Below are 16,122 nucleotides of genomic sequence, written 5' to 3' on the forward strand. Positions count from 1 at the left end.
ACATGGAGCCCGAAACGTGTGGTGGGGATGGAGGGAACGAGCCGGGCTCCAGCGGGCTGAGGGGCAGCGGGCGGCTGGCGGAGCGCCTGGGGAGGGCGCGGGGAAGCGCCTGGCCGCTTTCAAAGCCTGTAACGGCTCTAACGGCTGGAACAGCTGTAACGGATCTAACGGCTCTAACGGCCCTAACGGTTCCAACGGCCGCAGCAGCAGCAGGCCAGGCCCCGCCGTCCCTCAGCCTCTGCTGCCCCCTGTCGGCCCGCGGCGCCTCAGCGCCCATCGATCGGGCCGTATATTACCGCGGCCTGCTGGCTCCCGGGGCCAAACCTCGGGGTTTTAAAACAGGTTCACCAAATTGTCAATTAAGTGCAAATCAATCCTCAGCCATTTATCACCGTGTTAATCCGTCCGCGCGGTCCGGGGCGAAAAATCGATCGGCTCCTGTCACCGGGGACCAATCGAGGAGAGCTCGAAGACCAACATCTGCTGCATCAGGGCAACAGCTGAAATTTATAATCTCGGAGAAAAATTGCTGCTTGCCAAGAGGCACATTAGGAAGTTGGGGAAGTTGAGGGCGTGCGGGGGGGAAGGGGCTGCCACAAAGCGCCTGTGCAGGCAGGGTCGCAGGGGGCTCCGGCGGCTGTGGCTGAGGAGCTGCTGGTTTGTGGCAGGGAGAAATAAAGGCTGCTGCTAACTCGGAGAGTGATGAGGGGATACAGGCAGCTCTGAGGCATTCAGGGGATGCTTGGTGTCCAACATTTGGTTCTGACCTGGGGAAGAGGCAACGAGGAGGCCTCCAGCTCCACCACTGCATGCTGGTGGGCATCTGCTCCCCCTGAGCCAATCTGTGGCAGTGATATCCCCTGTTTTCTAAAATGTTTGTAGTGACTGAGGTGCCTTTCACATAGGATATCTTAGGTACTGTTTCTCAAACTGGAATAAACACCAGCAGGGTCGTTCAGCAACAGTTTATGGTGCTCGAAAGCAGAGGATGGAGCAGCAGCACCCACAGGAGTCTGCAGCCACCCGCCCCTCTGCCTGCAGCACTCCCGGGCAGTCAGTTTTATCGCAGCAGCACCCAGAAGCACAAAGGCAGGGCTGCAGACCTGTGACCACGTACTGCTGCAGAAGCTTTTTCTTTCTGCTGTATCCCTGTGCCATGTCTTGCCTGAAAAGCCTGTGCAACAACCTGTGGGAGGAAAATTGGGTAAATGCTGAAAGAAGGAAACTGCTTGCAAATGTGCTAGCACACAAGCAGCAGAGGGGCCAGGCTGAGTTCAGATTTGTAAGTGCTTGAGACCGGGATACTGAATGCAAGAGGAAATTTAACCCCTTTTATATGCTGACTTCTCCCCAGTTCAAAGTGCTGCACTTGAGCTTACAGGTCTTTCTTAAGTAGGCTCATTTCTCATGGATCACAGCGCTACTGAAGCTTGTGTCCGCTCAGATTCTTGCATGAAGCTTCAGACCTACCCCTTGAGGAAACTGAAGCTCAAGAATTGACCTAGGAGAAAGGAGACATGGTAATGACGGGGCCTTGCTGATATCTGGGAGACCCGACCATGCCTGCAGCAGCTGGCATGCCCTTGCAGTGTGCCAGTTTGGTGTACTGCAGAATACTGTGACCGTCACATTTAATGGGAACATCTCAAGGGCTCTCCAGAGCCAGCTGCTGTTAACAGAGCAGTGTTCTGAGCGTAATTATGGTTATTTTTTAAAATGCCTGCAAAACAAACACAGTTTTTATGTCAGGGGAAATAAAGCGTCTCAGTTATTGTTTCATGGAGCTACCAGAATTGCTAGAAAGGATGTCAAACTGCCTTCCCCAGAGGCTTGCTAAAGGACAACATAGTCAAAGTCTCTTTCTGGAAGAGTTTACAAAGAGAAATGACTGCGTTGGAGAGCTTATTTCTTGAGCTTCCTTTTACTTCTTACTGAATGCAGAGCTTGAAATCATAAGCACAGGTTAAGAGCTGGGAAATTCATTTTTTATTTATTTTTTTTAATCAGCATTTTTTCACAGCTGTAATCACGCTGTGTTTCAATATGAACTGAACTGAAAAGTGTCTTTTCATTGTGTGTCCTAGTCTGGTCCTTACCAGAATCACAATTGGTTAAACGCAGTTTTCTTGCAGGAAAGAAATCTGTGTCCAATCGTGCTTTGTTATTTTGGTGATGCCAGCAATCTGGCTATACATGAACAGAGGAGCTGAACATATTATTGAACTGTTTAGAAACTGCCATATTTCAAGTAAAGAAAAAGGTACTTGCTACCTTCTCCTGACATTCAGATGCTCTTTATCCATGATACTGTATAGTTATTGGGATTAATGGAATGAAGGGAGAATCATGTGTGGATCTCTTTCCCTCCAGCAACTTTCATTAGAATGAAAAAACAGAAAAAAGAAATCAACCCCTTTTAGAGGGGGCTGGGGGGTGTTATATTTTTATTATAAAATCTGGTAAAATATCACTCAGAATCAGTTTGGTTGGTCTTGTTTCCCAGATTAAAGAATTAAGGATTGACTGAACTCTTCTCAAGTAGTTAAGAAATGAACCATCTGTATAAGAATCTAGGACAGATTACACTTAACCTTATTCTGAAGCAAGAGATTAAGATGAGAACAGCTACTGTAATTAAGATGCTGCAGATGCTGTTCACTAAATATGCAGCATAGGAGATCCTAGACTGCTGTACTGCAAGAAAGTGAAAAATAACACAGGATCTTTTCTAAAAGAGCCTCGATATTTTGTCTGTGAAATCCATCTCACTCCGGTAACTTTTAACCAAACCTGTTACATTTGTCAGGCAGTGCTGTGCTAGTGATGCACTGCTGGGTTCACTTTCCATGGGCTGTGGTGATGTTCACCACTGCAGACTAAAGCAGGTTCAGGTGCCTGCCAGAGGGTTGCTCTCTTTCTAAACCACTGCAAAAGCTTCTGGAAAGGACTTTAGTCTTTTTGTGGGGTGTCAAAGGAAATAGGCAAGCTGTGCCAGCCCAGCTTGGCAGCTTCTTCTGGGATTCCCAGCTACAACAGATCATTCATCATAATATTAACCAACATTTGTTATTAATAATAAGAGCTATGATTTAGGAGTAAGAAGCCCTCAATATTAAGATCGGAAGAAACTTTTGGTTCTTTTTTTTTTTTTTTTTAAATTTATTTGTTTTAGTTTTCCATTTTTAAAGGTTACTGCAGTAAAAGGATTGTCCTGAAACCTTTCTTGAAGGTAAAGTAACTCATCAAGTGACAGTATGAAATATTGAATGGTGGGTGTAGAATCTGTCTGTCTTATATTTTGCTGGCCACAAGACTCTTTGCTGATGCCTGCAGAAGTCCGGGCTCCTCCTAACTCCAGAGAGCTGAAGTGCCTCAGACTGGGAGTACGTGAATATTGCTGACTTGGGGATTTTTCACGGATGCACATGAAAGTCATTTTCTATGTGACCTTTGTATCTGGCAGCTCAGGAAAGATTTTTGGCTACTATGACTCTTGGGTATAAGGTAAAATACCAGAGCATCAATCTAACTGGCCTTGAGAAAACTGCAGATAGTAATCTGGCTCCCATTGGGAAGCCCAGACCTGGAAGTGAGCAGAGTATTTCCAAGCACTCATCTGTAAATCTTGTCATGATGCATCAGTCTCATACTTAATGACGTGTTCTTCATACAGCAAGTTTCCAAATTGTACTGGTAAAATAGAACTAAATCCCTAGCAGCAGCTTGGGATCCCAAATGAGGCAGGAATTAGACATAAAACAAAACCAAGAATTTTTTAAACTTGTTTTACCAGCATTGATATAGAGCTCTTTAGTGATGACATTTTTCTTTCACTTCCCATGCGGGAGCTTTTCTGAAAACAGAGAAAAGGCACTGAGGTGTTCCCTGAAGGAACTGAAGTTATTTATCATCATGTGAGTGAAATTCAAAGACATCCACTGCACACTTGTGAAATCAGCCTGGGAGAATGACCACAGGCTTGTGTTCAGGTGAAGTAGTCTCGGATGCTCACATTTATCAAGTGAAGTTATCTGGTTAAGCATCACTGCTGCTAGCAGGAGAGCCTTTCCTCATTAATAGACTTGGCCTTCTTGAATATTGTCAGGGAGAAAATATTTTCCTAATCCTTTCCCTGTTTGACACCAGTCGTGCTCGTTAGGCTAAACTAGTGTCCTGCAAGAGAGACGGTCCGGCACCTCATCTGCTTTAAGAAAATCCTGCTGTGATGTGCCTGTGTCTGTGCAGTGCTTTTCATGCATTGCCACCACTTCTGGAAAAGCTCGTTGCTGGTGGGTGTTTCCTGGGTGGGGTGGAGCAGCTGCTGTGCCCCCACACAGCACCAGGGAGTGATTCTCCTTTATGCCAGACACAGCTCTGGCAGTCCTGGGTGTCCTTCGTGGGTGTTTGCCCAGCCAGGTTTTGGCCTGTGCTGTACCAGGCAGACTGTGTTCTTCTGCTTTGTTATTCCAAAAGCCTCACCTGAAACGGGGGGGAACATCTTCAGAATATTATCCGTGCTTAATAGAAAGCAACACATTTGAAGCTGCTCCAGAAATGAGTTGTGCATTATTTAAAAAGGGAAGAGTATTACTACCTTCCTTGAATCTCACTCTTCTCGCCTATCAGATTTTTTTTTTTTTTCCCTGGGATGGCAGGGAGTTGCTTAAAATGAAAAATTGATCATAGTGAACAGCTGAAAACTGGTTTGCATAAGTCACAGTTATTATTCAGATATTACAATGCAAGGCAGTGAGGCCCATGAATACTCGCACAGAAGCATTTAAATATAAAAGCTTAGTACTTCCAACCCCAAACAATCCCTGCAGCCTGCCAACAAACGAGAATCTTACTGGAATACACATAAATCATCTTGTTTCTGACAAATCCTGAAGAAGCAGGGGGAGGGGGGAACAGAATCCCTTGCTAATTCTCCCAAGCTGCTGTTTATTGAAATTAGGCAGCAAGGATAAACTATAGCTGGATCAATAATTATCTGTCTAATATAATCAAGTGCCTCCTATGAGAGCCTGCCGTTAAGCACGAGTTCCTGCCAAAGCCTTGGACGATGTTTCATGCAGAGAACTATCTGGCGACTCAGATGACGGGAATGCAAACCGAGATGTGTCCCGCTGGATGGCTGCACTTCTGGAGGGGCAGCTCCCTCCAGCCACTGACAGCTCCCTTCGTGCTGCTGTTTCTGTAGCTGTTTCTCCTTGTTTGCAGGATGACGGCGCGGTGCCGGGTGCAGGACAAACAGCAGAGGAGGCAGACCGAGCCTGGTGAACCCAAAGGCTGTGGATCGCCTTGATTCTGCAGCAGGCCTGCAGCTGGATCAGGCATGAGTGGGATTCCTTCACATAACACAACAAGCTGTTTTTTAGGTTGGTTTTATTTGTTTTGTGCTGTAACCTTTCTGTTCTGTCCATTCCTGCTCAAAGTCCATGATTCTCCTGCCACCAACTGGGATGCTTGTTCAAAAGTGCAGATTTGGAGGTCTGCCTGTGTACCCAAGAGTGGCTGAGCTCTTTGACAGAGCAACATTATCTGCAGAGAGAAGGATAGAAACAGTAGTGCAGCTGTAAATCAAGAAGCACAGCAAAATTAAGCAGCACTTCCATCAAAACAAGTGAACTGTGAAACAGAAATATGCAAGAAATGTTTCCAGAAGTGAGGAAATGAAAGGCAGAATCCATTTTACCACATTCTGCCCACCAGGCCCCATCACTTAAATCTGTATTTACCATGCAGGTAACGGAGCTGCTAGGGCTCCAGGAAGCCTGCAATTAGGCAGCTGTGCAGACAGAGCTAATTGAAATTCTCAGTGATGAGGATGAATGCAGAAAAGTATTCTGATAGTTTTTACCTTCTCCAAAATGCTTTTAACATTCATCAAGAAGTTCCTCGCATTCTTCTGATTTTCAGGCTTCCTACTTGAAGCTTCACATCTGAGAGTTATTTTGACGGACAACCCAGTTAAACCGCGAATTAGTCATTTACAGGCAACTTTCTTCTGTTTCCACAGTTCAGCTGCAGAATATTAAAGGCTTGTAGGTGTTACGGGTAGTCATATATTGCAGCAATAATGTGTCCTACTGCTATGAACATCATTGCAGAATTCATCAATTCCATGAAAAATAGTTCCACGTGCACGAGTGTGTAAGTTCACTGCAGTGCTCGTGCCTGGACTGTGCCAATGCTGCCGACAGCAAGAGACATAGATCACTCCGTGATGCTGCTGAATGCCTCCCTACATACATATGAAAATGCCTCTTTGAAATTAAATTCACAATTTTGGGCCCTCCCCAACACCCCATAGGTACATCTGTTTTTGGAGCCACTTAATGTATATTCTGATAGGCACAGCTTTATATTTAATATCTTCATTTCAAGATAAAATCCTTCCCTCTTGCCTGTTCTCAGATTGGGTGAGTGTGGTTGCTGGTACAGCTGTGAAATGACTGCAAGTTTGGGGGTAGTGTAAGGATTCTTATTCCTGTTGGAAAGTGATGCTTCTCACGAATGAAAAATAAGTAAGCAACGAACACAAAACCAAAATAAGCACGAGGAACTGTACACTCATTCACTGCTCTGGTTGGTGTCCTCTGCAGGTGTAGCCACTCGTTAGATGCAGTCAGATGGAGGACCACATAATTAACAGCTTTTCTGACCCTCTAATCTCACAGCCTAGGAACGATCCCTCCTGCTGAAGGTGGCTTCTAACACAGAAGTCCCTTCTCTAAAGAGCTTGCAATCAGCAGTTAGGCTTTACTAAATGCAATAAGCTAACGTATCTCTATAAAACATCCCACTTGGTATTTGTGTTTCAGGTAGCAACACAAATTAGAGCAGGCACAACAACATTCAGATGCAAAGCCATTTCCTCACTAGCTAGCAAAATTGTAATAAATTGGGTACAAAGGAGGTTATTAGAGCTGCTTGCTAAACTGCTCCGCAGAGGAAGGTCTGGGCAGAGATCTGCAGCTCTCATTACAGCCCACACCTGCCTGAGTGTCTCCAGGTGAGCCCTGCTCACTGTTCCCACCAGCCTTCGAGACCAGCAGGAGATGGTGTTTCTGCTGCTAGCAGGTAGTGGGGGCTCATGTGGCCTTTTCTCTCCATTCTGAGCAGATATTGAATAAGCTATTGAATATTATTTCCTATACTGGTGAGGCTGGTTCTGCTGGAAGATACAACGTTAGAAGGATTTCAGAAATTATCTTTGTTTTAAAGGAGTGTAAATTAGTACACTGGGTAACTGTAAGTTGTGTTAGTTTAAAGGAATATCCTAAAGAAACTCTGAGCTATAGGGATCTGAGTAAATTAAGCTTCAGTTTGTTCCAAAGGAAGAATTTCTGCTAAATAAAACCTTGTATTCAGGAGGAAAAATAATAATAAAAAAAAGCTCCTTAAAGTCTGTCAAGAAAAGGAGTCTTTAATACCTGAGCAAATAAAATCAGCTACGGGTGCATGAAATCTGGCTCCTTTGAAATTGCCTACCAAATGAGTGTGGGAAACATTTAAAATTCTAATGTTTTGGAGCTGCTTTCTGATCTAATTCTTATTTAGGGGAATAAGTTGAGCTGCTCTGAGTTTAGCCAAGTGGAATCGAGATGGCTGTTTGTTGCCCCCTCTCCTGCAAGGGTATCAGGTGAAATGCGACGGGCTGCTGCTGTGATGCTGAGCTGCAAGGGGCAGGACAGCAGCGGTGGCCTGAAGGAATTCATCTGGGGGGTGTGGGTGTCATTGGCACTTTTGTAAGCTTTTCTTTATCATTAAGTTTTAGTCAAGCATCTTTTTATTGCTAGAGCTTCTATTGATTCTAGACAGGTATCTGCTGATTAAAAAAGAAATGACAATGATGTTTATTCTAGGGGGAGAAAAGTAAGTCTGGATGTCTCCGATGAAGCAGTTTGGCTGTATAGATACCGTGGAAGTAGCTTCAGAACTATTTGTAATACTTTGATCCGGTGATTTGTGGTCGTGCTGTTCTGAGGACTCACGCTCAAGGTGCTTTATGCAGCCAGAGGTCAGCTCTGGCTGGCTTCTAAGAACATAAGCCAGCGGCAGTAATGTGTAAGCTGGGAAAGATTTGACCTCTGGACTGTTTATTGATAGGCAGAGGGCATCTTGGCTGTACCTCAGAGCAGGAACATGCAAATAAGATGGGTTAAATTTAAGCCTGATGGTCTCACAGCACTGGACCTCTGCAAAACCTCTGCAAACAGGAGTCCGTTAGCAATAAAATAAGTGAGCTCAGTAGGAATATGTGTAAAGTCAAACACGCACACGGGTGTTTGCAGGGTTGGAGCCCTCCCCAAACGTTCTGCTCGGTGAAGGCATGAATAAAAGATCTCCATTTGGCTCTGTGGTCTCTCCAGGCTAGGTTCATTTCTACTTACTGATTATTACTCACCAAATGTAAAGTCTATGGAAATCTAACTAATTTGCTGTTGTGTTCAGGTAGCTGCGCCCTGCTGAGCTATCGATTGTCTGCACTCGAGGTATGCATGTTATTGTAGGAGGCTCCTGAGCTCTTAGCCTGCCATTGACTCCATATTTCTCTGGAGCAAAGGAATTTCCAGGCAGGGGGAGGCTGTAGCTAACTCTCTGTAAATTTTCGTCTGTGCACTTTACACAGAAACATTTAGAAAATGAGAGTGAGCGTGGAAAACCGACATGCAGCAGGCGATTGCAGGGCTCTGCGGGATCTTGTCTGGAGATTCCCATACGCTCGTATGCAATTATGTGCTTGGCTTTTCTATTTTTGCTCGGCGGAGCACTTCCTCTTGCAGGGGATGTAACATCTCCAGCGGAATAAGTGACAAAGGGTGGGGTGAGGGCTTTATAACCATAAGTAGGGATCAGCTCGTGTTTGTCAGCATGGCTAATCCCTCGCCTGTTTCATCACCGATTCTCCCAGCTGAGCAACAAAGCCTGCAAGGAACCAACTTTAAAAAAAAAAAAAAAAAAAAGCCTGAAACTAAAGGAAATCAAAAGCAAATTATTTTCCAGATTATAGCCCTCCAGAGCTGCTGAGATATTGCCCATTTTTCACAGCAGACAAAAACATTTTCCTGGGGATCAATTTAGCTTCCAGAAGTCGGCTCCTTTCAACCCATAATCCATCATATTTCCCCATTTGCAATCTCTCTGTGTCTGAGTGTTTTAAGTTTCCTATGAATTATTTTATAAAGAGTATAAAGAGGCCTTTCTTCCTGCTGAAATGAGGGAGTTGCCTTTCTGCCCTATCAGGTCAGATACCATTAGACTGTTGTACAAGGGGGCCCTGCCATCCATACCTCCATATTGGCAACCACCTTAGTAGGCTCATCTGTCAAAGAGATCTAGTAATCAATCACTGCGGTGATCAATATGCAGCTTATGCATTCATCATTCCTTTGAGGAGACTATTAGGATGAAGTTGTCAGTGAAAGAGGAACAAAGGGAGAAATATACTGAGATGGCTGAGGGGTGTGAATGTGTGCCGGGGCAAGAAGAGGAGCTTAAAGAGAGGAAACACAGCCCCAGAGAAACAGGGAAGGGATTTGGCACCTGGGAGGAAGGAGAAGTTTGTGACAGATTTATTCGGGTGCCCAGGAACACAGTGCAGAGGGTGACTCATCTTTCAGGAGGCAGAGCGGTGTAAGAAAAAATCCCGATCCCTTGATTGGTGTGTCAGCATGATTTGTGGGCTGCTCTGCCAAGGTAAAACGGGTACCGCGAGCAGCTGGGCACGAGCGAGCCGAGGAGGAACACGGTGCAGGAAAGCTTACGAATGAGTCCATGAGAAGCACGCCGAGGCAGGCAGAGGGCTATTTATTTATTGCCCTCAACTCGTTCCTTTATTCAGTTTAATCTGAGCCCGGGAATTATTGCAAACGTTGGTGATCACTTCTGCCTTGACAAACACCGGGGAGCCCTCCGGGTCTCGGCAGCACAGGGACCCGGAGGCGTTTCTGATGAGCCCGGGGCAGCTGGCTGCCAGCACACAGCCACGTTTCCCTTCTGCCCTGCTGGGTGATGCTCTGTACCCTACAAGCAGCGTGTCCCCGGGGACATGGGATGTTCTGCACCCTGCAGGAGGACAGCCCCGTGGGCTGGGGGTGTGGGGTTGATGGCTCCTGGCTGTGCTCCCTAAGGAATGGAGCCCAGAAAGGGATGCAGGGAGAAGGGCGTCCTTCAGCCGGTGGGGGAAAGGATGGATGCTGAGGCTGTTGGCAGGCAGCTGCAGCTACTGCGATCCCTCTGGTGTTGCCAGGCCCTCGTGGATGGAGGTTATGGCAATGGGACAGATGGGCTCGGTTCTTGTGGTGACAGGAGCAGGGTGGCACCCAGCTCTGATCCCAGGTTCGGTGGACTCAGGGAAAAGGGTTAATTCAGCTGGGACTCGGGAAAATCGCAGGCTCGCTTATGATTATTCCTTTATCCCGATGGCAGAGCCATTATTTAGTCAGTGCAATAATTTACATTAATTGGATGTAATGCACAACAAATTTATGAGACGGGGAGCTGGGCTCAGCTTTTGCATGAAACTCATCATCGTGATGCCCTGCCCGAGGGTGGAGGGCTCAGACCTGCCCCTCAGAGAGACGCGGTGCCAGCCCGCAGTGCCGGCATGATTTCACCCACTCGTTTTTGTACCTTGCAATGTTCCTCTCCCTGAATCAGTATCCTGGGCACTGCAGAGAGATCCCAGGGAAAAAACCCGGCAGGAATGCAGCCTTGCCATGCATTTGGATGTGGCTGAAAGCCCTCGGGCTGTGGTGGCCTTACCACTGTTACCAGCTATGGGTTCATCTCTCCAGCTCGTGAGTGCCCCCAGTAAGAACAATGGTAAATTAGGAAGGTGAGAGCAGGTTCCCTTTGTCTTCCAGTCACCTCCCCAATGCCCTGGGGCTAAGGCAGGGGTCTGCGAAGCCCAGCACAGCCAGGTCCTGCAAACTGGTGGGACTGGGAGGCTCTGACCCCAGGACATGGAAACAAAGAGAAAAGGGAAAAGCCGGCAGTGTGCTCTGCGGTGCTAATTAGCCTGACCCCGGTGACTGTGTCTTAAAGCACCACCGATGACCTCTGACCGCCAGGTTCCTCCGCTGTGATCCAATAAAAGCTGTAGGAATGAAGTTTGCTTTGCATGTGGCCCCAGGGTATTTGTCTCTTAACTAATTTGTAAGAAACCAGGGAAAACACAGAATCCTTCCATTAACCTTCGTATCCTTACTTTACAAGACCCACTTTCCTCCTCGGGTGTAATGACCATTCATAAAAGCATCGCTCACCTCTAACCTCGCGGCTCGGCAGCAGGACAGGGGCTGCTCTGCAGCAGACCGGCACAGGACATGACAGATGCTCCAGCGTGCGCACCCAGGAAAGCTCCTCCTGTGGCCATAAAGCAGATTTTTAGGGGGCACAGCTGCTGGCAGAGATGTATCCCCCTGCCCTGAAGCCCAACAAGCCCCGAGGGCCTAGTGTGGCTTTGCTGGGGGCTGGTTCCAATCTGGGAGCTTGCCTCCTGCCATGAGCCCGCCCTGTCCTCGCTGTTTTCTCTCTCCCCGTGTTGGATGCTGACCCAGGCTCGTGTCGTGTGCTCTGGGGCTCGCGGGAGCAGACTGATTATTCCACTTCAAACTTTTGCTAACTGCAAAGCTCACTTTCATCCGTCCCTGACCTCGGTGCACTGATTTCACCCACTCATTTTTGTACCTTGCAATGTTCCTCTCCCTGAAGCAGACCCTGAATGAGAAACGGTTCAGCAGCAAAAATCCGGATCTTAAAAGCTGCTGCAGGCAAAATCCCCGTGCGTGTCGCAGCCTGAGTGTGTGACTCAGATTCGGATGTCAGCACAAAAACCACAAGCCAAGCCTCCACGTGAAGTGGCACAAAGCATCCACCCTTCAGGGACCCTTCTCTTGTGCTGAGATCAGTGTTGTCCTGGCATTTCTGTGGGCAGGACCTCGGGAAGGCCACGGGGGAGCTGTCTTGGCTTTCTCTAAGGTCTAGAGCAGAACTGTGCAAAGGCACCGACGTCCAGCAGGGACAGGCACTGTCCTGATGCAGGACACTGGAGAAAACAAGGAGAGGATCTGACATCTCTCCTGCCCCACACTGGTCCAAGCCGTGACCACGAGGCTGGAGTCCTCCTGACAGCCTCTTCCAGGGTGCAATGCATCTTAGTCTTTGGTACTAATAATTTATTATGGAATTAAGTGTATTGCATAGGAAGCGTGCCAGTAATGCTTTGCCAGTATGTGTACAACACTTTGTTAATTAAAAGTATTAGGCAATATAGACTCCATTGTTGGGAATTAATCAGTTTAATTATGAAGAGTATTGAGTATCACAGTTAAAATAATAGCTTTTGCCATACACCGAGGTGAGAGCCTGGCATGGAATATGTTTTTGGTTTTGTTTTTTTCCCCTAAATAGTAAATCATTGCTCACGTCCTTCCCTAAAGCACCATGTGGGCACCAAGCTGCTGAGAAGGTGGAGCCCAGGGGCGGTGAAAGGGAAAAGGGTGCCCCAGATTTCCCATCTCCAGCCCACTCAAACCCTCTTTGCCGTGGTTTTTCAGAGGATGAACCCCGTGCTGCCTCTTTTCTGAGCCCCGCCTGGAGGCTCACAGGTTTCTGAGTGCTGCCTACTCCAGTAAGGCCAGTCCTGGAGGGAGCAGGGTCACAACAAAACCTTCACCTGTGCTGGGACGTGGAGGGCTGCTGTCCCCCGGCCCTCTTCTCCCTCTTTTGTCCATCCTTCTCCTAGCCCAGTAATCACAGCCATATACCTTTATATTGGGAATACTGGGATCTCTTTCACTCTGAGACGAAAAGATCAATTTGGTCTCTTCATTTAAAAAATGATTTATTCTCCTTTTATTTCCCTCTCATAAATCAACCCTGGCCAAGGCTCCAGGAGGGCAGGCTCTGAAAAGAATAAAATGCTGAAGCTTGGGGATGTAAATAAAAACTGCATCCCAAACAGTTTCCAGGCAGCCTCTGGAGCCACGGATTCATCTCAAAGAAAAATAACAGGATGGCATGGGCTCAGGGCAGCAACGAGCTCCCAAGCCGTGTTGCTTACTTGTGCAGGCTGCTTCAGAGCTGCTGGTATTAGGGTGAAGGTCTGGAAGCCCAGCTTGGGGCTGCTGGGGCTGTGGAAGTCCATTTCCCTTGTTTGTTTGGGGGATTACTCTTCCCTCTTGGGTAGGAGCGGAGCGCGGGGGGGGCTGGAGGAGGTTTAATCCCCGAGACAAGAGGAAACCTTCCAAAAGGTTAATTGCTGGGCTTTGCATTTTGTCTGGTGCGGCTGCTCACGTTACAGCAGCGATGCCATCTGCTCGCACAGCCCGGTGCCCTGCATAATTCACCAGCTCTGGCGTGTTGGTGTTGGCAGGAGCGCTGCTGGGCTATTCATGAGGAAGTCACCTTTAGGCAGGGCTCAGGTAACCGGTCACCCGACACCCCCAGCCTGACTTCTGCCCTCTTGTCCTTTTGCCCTGCCTGTTCCTGCCCCCGGCTTGCAGGAGTCAATGGCTGCAGCGTGCTGGGTGGTCCGTCCCCAGTGTCCCCCTGCAGTGGCATGGGCTCCGTCCCCAGCCCTGCTCCAGCATCACCTCCTCGCTGCAGCACCTCTCCGAGGGCAGTGCGGACGCAGTTCCCTGCACCTGCGAAGCTGCAGGCCCCAATCCCGTCCAAACACACCGCCTTTTTCCTCCCATCTTAAAAGCTCAACCCATTTAGAAATCCTCTCTTGTTTCCTCAGTGCCCACGGACTTCAGGTCCTACTGGAGAAGCATTTTGGGGCTCCAGTATGCCCAGTGCACCGCCGTGCCCATCTCACCGAGGTAACCAACGCATCTCTGCAGCACAACGAGAACGGGATTTTTTCCTCCTGCTCCGTGCCCAGACCTTATGTGGGGTGAGTCATTTCCACGAGGGTTCTTAACTTGATATTGAGTCCGTCTCCTCTGCCAGCGCAGCCTTCTCCTCATCTCCTCCGTGTAACCTGAGTTCTCGCCCCCAGTTTAATAGCTACCTCGCCATGAATATTTAACCGAGGATCCTAGCAGATGAGCTCCAGCTAACATGTGGCAAACAGATTTCCAGTACAATAGCCCTGCTAAAGTGATGATGCATAAAAGAAACCCTGGGAGGAAAGGAAGGGGTCACGGCTGGGGAGGGACAGGCACTTGGCACACTGCAGCTCCAGCCACGGAGAGAGGGGGCACGGGGCCCTGGTGGAGCACGTGAGGAGACTTCAGTGAGAGGCAGGCAGAAGACAGCTCGGGTGGATAAACCCAGGCCCTGCTGGTTGGCCTGAAGCCTTACCCAGCTGAGTTTGGAGTGGTTTAATTGATATCCCTGCAAGCCGATGCAGCCTGCCCTGCTCGCCAGCCCCACGGCAGCAGATGTCTGAAGGGCAACCCCACTGCTGCTCTCAGTAGCCCATCGGCTAGAGACCTCCTGGCCTGAAAGCCACAGCTGGACACGTAATGCACGAATTTGCATGGTCCTTTGTTCAGCTCCCTCTTAGCAATGACTTACACAACATCCTCCAGCAGTGAGGGCCACAGTCCGTCAGTGATCTGGGGGAAAAATGCAGCCTACGGCCTGATAGTTTTACTGCTTACCAGTTAATTCTTGTACAGAGGGGAACAGGAAATAATTATTTTTGCTCCTTTTCTTGGATACAGTCTTGATTTTCTGTGGACGTTTACTGTATGCAATTTCCCAATACACTTTGCACAGGTAAATCTGTGGTTTGGGGGTTCATTAATCACAAAATTGAGGATTAACTTCAGATCTAATGAGAGATTAATTTGGCAATTTCCATTCACCAATGAGGTGAAAACCAACAGTGCTGTCAATAGCAAAAGGTCTTTGTGCTTTATTGAGCAGCCTGAATATTAACAATAATCTCTGCTGCTCTCTTCAGCCAAAAAAAGAAAGATGCTCTGACCCCCACCCCCCAAGGACTCATTAATGATAAAGGGCCCAGATTACCAAATTAAATGGAATTACTTTGACCCAAGCAAGGGCAACAGGTTAATTTTTGCATAAACCATGGCTGTGTGCAGGCCTGAATTGCTCTCCAGGCCTGGGCCTGGGTGCGGGGCTCAGAGGACACCGGGAGGTGAAGGTCTCCGGGAGGCTGCGTGCTGCTGAAATATTGGTTATCTCACCGACTTTCCCTTGTGAGAAGGATGAGCAGGATTTACAAGGCAGGGCGGATTTGAACTGAAGCAGCCATTTGCACAGAATAATTTCCCTTTCAAGTCCTAAATTCAGACTTTATGGCTTCCCCTGCGCCTTTCCCTCGGCCACGTGCTCTCCCCCCTCTCCCACTTGCCGCTCACAGGGCTTGGAGCTGGGGGCTGCCCTGCTGGGTCCGAGGACTGGTGGCCACACCAGCACTTCCAGCCTGGCAAATATAAATCAGGACACTTGTTCCAGCTTTTAATCCTGCTGTGAGCCTGTATTTCAGGAGGAAATACACCGCCAAAGCAGGCAGTGAGAGCGGGGCTGTGCTGGGCCAGGTCATGGGGTTTTTGGGGCTGTGAGCAGAGACCCAGCTTCTCAGGGGTAAAACCCAACAGCTCACGGGATGAGGGCTGGGCTGGCTCATAGCAAGCCATGGAACAAAGCCGGGGCTAATGCCTCAGCTTCTGGGTCTGGCCAGGCTCCTTCTCCTCTTACACACCTACAGCAGGATTTAAACCAAGCCTGTTATGAGGGTGATCAGGAAATCCTCCAGAAGAACGCAAGAGGCTTTGAATAAGGATCCTCAGCAGCTCCAGAAGAAGGGTGGCAGGTCCCTCGGCGGCCAGCAAGGACAAAGTCCCTTTTCCTGTGAGGTCGCGGGGTGTGGGGGCTCCCCGGGGCTTCTCACATTGTGCTAAGCTCTGCAATTTATTGGCGTTAGTCAGGTTAATGTGTTGTTGCTTTGCATATTAATAATATCTTATTACATTTGTTCTTAAGAGTGGTATCATGTTGAGGCAACGACGATTAATGGTACCTCGGTAATATTTACATATTTACATTATTAAAAAGCAATACGTCTTTTAGACAGCCCCGTGCATGGGCTGGAATTGCAGATGCTGCTCCTCAGCCTGCCGCAGCCTCCCC

At 48.2% G+C, this 16,122-nt stretch overlaps 1 long non-coding RNA gene across 3 annotated transcripts in view; it reads left to right on the plus strand.

Moving 5' to 3' along the window:
- LOC137842717 (uncharacterized) overlaps positions 1 to 16,122 on the plus strand; it is a 41,937-nt gene that overhangs the window by 17,095 nt on the left and 8,720 nt on the right. For 2 of the 3 annotated variants that reach the window (XR_011089189.1, XR_011089187.1), the window contains exons 2-5: positions 3,189 to 3,229; positions 3,849 to 3,989; positions 5,224 to 7,086; positions 13,757 to 13,912. This is a non-coding gene — a long non-coding RNA (uncharacterized lncRNA). The remainder of the gene's footprint in view (positions 1 to 3,188; positions 3,230 to 3,848; positions 3,990 to 5,223; positions 7,087 to 13,756; positions 13,913 to 16,122) is intronic. The other variant, XR_011089188.1, reaches the window with a different exon arrangement.

The sequence above is a fragment of the Anas acuta genome, chromosome 20, assembly GCF_963932015.1.
Source record: "Anas acuta chromosome 20, bAnaAcu1.1, whole genome shotgun sequence".
Lineage (NCBI taxonomy): Eukaryota > Metazoa > Chordata > Aves > Anseriformes > Anatidae > Anas > Anas acuta.